The sequence below is a fragment of the Octopus bimaculoides genome, chromosome 1 (assembly GCF_001194135.2).
Source record: "Octopus bimaculoides isolate UCB-OBI-ISO-001 chromosome 1, ASM119413v2, whole genome shotgun sequence".
In the NCBI taxonomy this organism is placed as follows: Eukaryota; Metazoa; Mollusca; class Cephalopoda; order Octopoda; family Octopodidae; genus Octopus; species Octopus bimaculoides.
This window is the reverse complement of record NC_068981.1, coordinates 125994186-126000243: the sequence shown is the minus strand read 5'-3', so window position 1 is coordinate 126000243 and position 6058 is coordinate 125994186. Positions and strand designations below refer to the sequence as shown.

Sequence of the window (6058 nt, the reverse complement as noted above, 5' to 3'; positions counted from 1 at the left end):
GTATAGTATTAAATATCCATCATGGCTGATCTTATCAATCGGTTTCGTGTAAAGAATACAATGGAATGTTAGGTAAACAATCCAATTATATAACTTTACACTCATCAGAGTTAGCCAATATGTAAGGGAATATGGTGACTGCTCTCTATTGTCAGACGTGGATTAGCACAACAGGTCAGCTGCTGCCATGAAAAAAGTGGTGAAAGGAAAAAGGGCCAGGGGATTTTATATATATATATATACAGGGGTTGGACAAAATAATGGAAACACCTAGCATCAATAGCATCATAATTTTGAAATATCTATAAAACTATCAAAAGCTTGTTTATTAAGCTGAGGGGTCTTTGTTTTGCAAGCTATTTGGTGATCTTGCTGATGCTGGTGCCACATAAAAAGCACCAGTACACTCTGTAAAGTGGTTGGCATTAGGAAGGGCATCCAGCTGCAGAAACCATGCCAAAGCTGATGTTAGAGTTTAACTCAGTTCTCTGGTTTATCAGCTCCTGTCAAACTATCAAACCCACACTGATATGGAAAATAAATGATAATAATATATATATGTATATCCTTGGGCGCAGTAAAGTTGGTCAATCATAGCTCAGATATAAGGACAAGCTGAAGAGTAACCTCTCAGCAGTCAATATTGCTCACAACACCTTTAAGCAAACAGCCTTCGAGGAAACAAAAATGGAGATTGTCATGATAAAATGGTATAGGACACTTTGTTTCAACCAGCATTAACAAGCTTAGGGGTACAAGACAAAGAAGAAAAGTGGCTGCAAATATACTATCTACACTGACCTATAATCCTCATACTTTCAACATCTGCAGGCTTCTTTGCAAATCGTTGGTGGGACTCAAATGTCACATTCAACATAAGTATTATGACTGACAAAGAAGGTGTAGGTTGTTGGATTCTCCTACATGAAAACTGATAGAAGAGTCTATCGTATATATCATAATCATCAGGATGACTATCTAATACAGAAGACTAGATTAGTCAGGAAAGAAGGAAAAAGGTCATAATTAGTCAGGGATCTTTCTAGTGTGATGAGATTGATATTCATCTTGAACATCTTGTAGGTTAATATTTAGAGGGAAATGTGGGAAAGGAAATTTCAGAAGGTTGTAGTTCTGTGAAGGAAAGACAGAAAAGTGTTCTGAGTAGAGTTTGGTAGGTGAGATACAGTGGGAGTAACAGAAGGAGACTGGTGGGTTGGTGGACCTAGGTAGAAAGGGTGTGGTGAAGTAGAGGCTATTACAATATTGGTGAAAAAGGTAAAAGTGAGGAAACTATGCATCACCAGGAAATGATCTCATTAATCAGTAGTCCTGCAAGTATTAACTGAAAATACAAGAAAACCATAGCAACTGGTGAAATCTCTATTTTTCAAATAGTGAAGAAAATTAATTAAAAAATGATTCTTTTGCTTGAAAAAAGTAGGCCAAAATGAACTATGATTTTGAATACAAATTAAACAATGAAAGCTAACTGGGGCAGTGCTGATGACCATTACAGACTCTTTTTAGACTGATGAGACTGGTGTGATACTGAGCCTAAACATTGGCAGATCAATGTTGGGGGTAAAAATATAAGAGGTGAAAGAATTGGTGTGTGGGAACTGTCTGAATTCTTGCAACTCCACACATTAAAGAACCAAGGGTCAATTCAGAAACCAGGTAATTTTTAAAACAAAATCTCCTGATAGAATTGATATCATGGAAAGAATAATTTTCTTTAGGAAGCAGCATAGGATAAAAGATATGAAGAAATTAAATTACTTTTATTTTCTTAATTGGTCCCCCATTTTATTTTCCACCAGTTCTGTCAAATATAATGTTTATTTATTACGAAAACATAAAAATGAAAACAAACTTTTTAGAACAACAAAAAAACAAACAAACAGAGAAACGAAACATGCACCATAACGAGTATACCACTTCGTCAGTTGTTCCTGTTCCATCTACTCCATGTTTCGAAGGCAAGGACAATACGCGACTTTGTTGGAACAGTCCTTCCCGCAAAGCAAATTAAATAAAATTTGGAATTTTTTGCGGCAGGTGAAAGTGTTAACAAGAACAGGACAGTGAGAACAAGACAGTAAAAACAAACAGTGAGGGCTGTTGAGCCAAGACGATAGAAAAATTATTATGAACGCTAGGTAGATGTGCATAAGAGAAGAGACAGAAAAAACACATCTTTTCTTTAGGAAGGCAGTGAACAGAAAGAGAGATCCCCTTTTGTCACGTGTCAGCAATGAGAGAGTCAAGGAGGAAGAGTGAGAGAGAGAGAGAGAGAGAGAGAACAGTGAAAGGGAGAGAAGAATAAGGAAAGAGTGGGAGAGAAAAACAGAAAGGATGAAGAACAAGAGAGGGAGAGAGATAGACAGAAAAGAGATAGTAGAACAGTGTGCATTGTAATTATTAAGATAAACTTACTTGGAAAAGGATGCGTGACGTTCGATCATATATATATATATATATAAAGAAATGAGGTGAAGGAACAAGAAATGGAATCAAAAGAAAGTTGAAAAAGGTGATAATGGAAGGAAGGGAAACATTGTAAAATACAATGTCTCCTGGTTGACAAGAAGAAACAGATGCGTTAAGGTTGAATTATGTCAAACTGCTTTTCTTTTACCTTCAGTCTCTCTTTAATCTTTCTCTTTCTCTCTTTAAAACTCTACTGTAATTTTTTTTCCCTGTCTTCTTGGTTGTGACTCATTTTCTTTTAATATAGTTTTCTCTCTCTCACAATCTTTACACCCATCTCTCCATATCATCCTTTTCCTTTATTTCTTTATATTGTTTCAGTCATTTGACTGCGGCCATGCTGAAGCACCACCTTTAGTCGAGCAAATTGACCCCAGGACTTATTCTATTGGTCTCTCTTGCCGAACCGCTAAGTGACAGGGATGTAAACACACCAGCATCGGTTGTGAAGCGATGTTTGGGGGACAAACACAGACACACACACACATATATATATATATATACATATATATATATATATGTATATATGTATATATGTATACATACGATAGGTTTCTTTCAGTTTCCATCTACCAAATCCATTCACAAGGCTTTGGGCCTGAGGGTATAGTAGAAGACACTTGCCTGAGGTGCCATGCAGTGGGACTGAACCCAGAACCATGTGGTTGGTAAGCAAGCTACTTACCACACAACCACTCCTACTCCTGTTTGCTACTTAATTTTCCTGTCTCTCTATCTGTTTTCTACATCACATTCACACTCTCAAATCTCCTCTTTTTCCAACACACACACATTTACATGTCACCCACTCTAAGTTTAAGCCCAAAATATCTGGAAACAACCCAGCTATTTCTGCTTTTCCAATTCTGAGCAGACAACAAGCTATTACAGAGAAGAACTGTCATGGTCGATCTATTACTTGTTTAAGTCATTGGACTGCAACTGTGCTTGGGCACAACTTTGAAGAGTTTAGTTCAGTGTTTCCCCAACGTTTTGCACCAAATTGCAATATCATCCACCTATCGACCAAAAAATGTTTCATCACCCACCTGTGTAAAAAACCCTAACACAACCCCACCCAACCCAAAATCCCCTAGGACACCCCTTGTATCATTTGACACACACACTATATTGTAAACACATTTCCCTGTTAGTGCCATTTGGACCAAATATGCAGTTGTTTACAAATCCCTTATTGTGGGTTTAGTTCTGCCATTAGTGTGAATAAAATTCTAAATTTAACTCTATATTATGCAGAATGATTAACTTCTGGAAGCTTGCTCTTTCTTTTAAACTTATTTTCATTTTCCCCAAATGAACCATTGATCAGAACTACCAATGCAAAAAAAAAAATAATGACTGTATTATAAAGGAAAAGAATACAACTTTTTAATGAGAACCATGTGCCTGGTGTGATGCAGCTATTGCAGATACATTCAGTTTCGAACTTGTCAACTTTAGCTGCAAGTCTCCTCCTTGTATCACATCCAGTCCAATTCTTTTATGGGAAAATAAAGTTCCAACATGGTTAAAACTGGATTCAACCAGGTATGAGGTAGGGAAGGCAAGCAAAAATAATTTCAGATGGTTCTACAGATTGGAGTAGGAATTCAATATACTCTGATGGTACCACAAACTTTCATTGCCATTATGGCGATATCGCATTGTGGCATCATTATCATTTTGTAATTCTATCAGTCCCACCGGAACATCATCCTTGCAATCAACTGCATCAACCTCAAACGGATTGCTATACTGATTTGGAATATCCAGCGCAATAACTTCTTGAAATCGCTCCACCATGTTATTGTGCAATGATTGTAAATAGTTGTGATATGTAGTTAAAACCTCATCAACTAATTCATCTTTCAAAGAATCAAGTGGAAATTGATGGAATTGACATTTTGATATGTTAGTCTTAAACAACACCAATTTTGAAATGGGGGTAGTGATAAGTGATCTACAATCAATGAGAGTTTTTCTGTTTCCTTGTAATAACTTATTCCAATCATTTAATTTTGTGAATATATCACAAAGAAAAAAGATATCACATCTTGCAGCCATCAATGAAGCAGATAGTGGAGTATCTTCAAAGAAAAAGATATTATATGAAACAGTTCAACAAAGCGTAAAACAGTTTCCTTTTGACAGCCACTGCACTTCGGTATGGTATAAGAGTTTAGTATGGTCCTCATCATTTCTCAGACAGAGTTGATGGCAAATTCGATCAGTCAAGGGACTGGACTTCAATCTGTTCACAGTCTTGATAACTAACTGTAGCACATCATTCAATTTACTGTTCATATTTTTTGCCACTAAATGCTGCCAGTGTACCAAGCAACAAACAGTTAGTATCTGGTGTGAAATTTCATGCTTTAGGAAAGATGAAAAACCTCTGTATCTTCCTATCATTGAAGGGGCTCCATCAGATGCACAGGCAAGAATATTACTAAGTGGGATTTTATGTTCAAAATGGAAAGACTTGAGAGTGTGGAAAATAGTTGCACCTTTTGAATCAAGCGGCAATTTCTCTGTGAACAGTATTTCCTCACAAGGTTGAAGGTCTTCACTGAAATACCGAACATATACCATCATCGAACATTGATTGTCCACAACAGTTGACTCATCCACTTGTATTGAAAATTCAGAACGCTAGGGAATATTAATGAGCTGATGTTTGACATTGTTGGCCATTTCATTGATGTGTCTTGAAATTATGTAATTACTAAGCAGGATCTTCATAATGTTATTGGGTTTTATGTGCATAATGTTTGGCAAAACTTCTTTAATAACTGGGCGAAGTAATGTTTCTCTAATTGTGTGAGACTTTGCAGACTTAGCAACAAGCAATGCAATGTTGTACAATGCAATCAAATTATCATTCTCCTGTTTACTAGTTTCCTGGAGTAGCATGTTGAATGTTTGTATTTGCTTTTTGAAAGAGGAGCTCAGTTGCAAAAAGTATGATAACGGTTTGTTCTTCTTGTCAGAATGCTTTGCATCAAAGTGATATTTCAAGCATGAAGCTTTCATTGCTTTGTCGGTCAATGTTTGATGGCAAAGAAGGCACATTGGTAACTGACAGTTCTGAGGAGAGGGAATAAATCCAAACGATAAATAATCACTACTGTACTGTCGACACATTTTCTTGACTGGAGGCATCAGTAAAGTGAAATGTGAAAACGAATTTCTGCAGATGATGTCAGAAAGGCAGTATGGTATTCCCAAAGAGAAGAAGAAGTCAACAGAGCAGAGTCAGATGACATGTCTTTACAGGAGCAAATATGGATCTAGTTTGCTTGGCTGTCAGCATTTCAAAAATTAAAGTTTATTGGAAATTTTAGAATTTGGCACATTAATATACCTTTCCAAGCTAAATTGCAGGAGCTATTCAACTTCCTTCCTCTTTTTCTCCTTTGTTTCCTTTTCCCTCATGTTTGTGTTTTGTTTGGTTTTAGATATGTATTTTAATGTGCTTTTGTATTATATATGTATCATACCTATGTGTTATATATGTAGTTATTAAATAGGCTTGTTATCGCTTTCTTTCATCTAATAAATAAAA

The 6058-nt window shown here is 36.3% G+C and overlaps 1 protein-coding gene across 11 annotated transcripts in view; it reads right to left on the bottom strand.

Moving 5' to 3' along the window:
• Window positions 1-6058, bottom strand: part of LOC106878725 (potassium channel subfamily T member 2) — a 747999-nt gene that overhangs the window by 1850 nt on the left and 740091 nt on the right. The window lies entirely within an intron of this gene.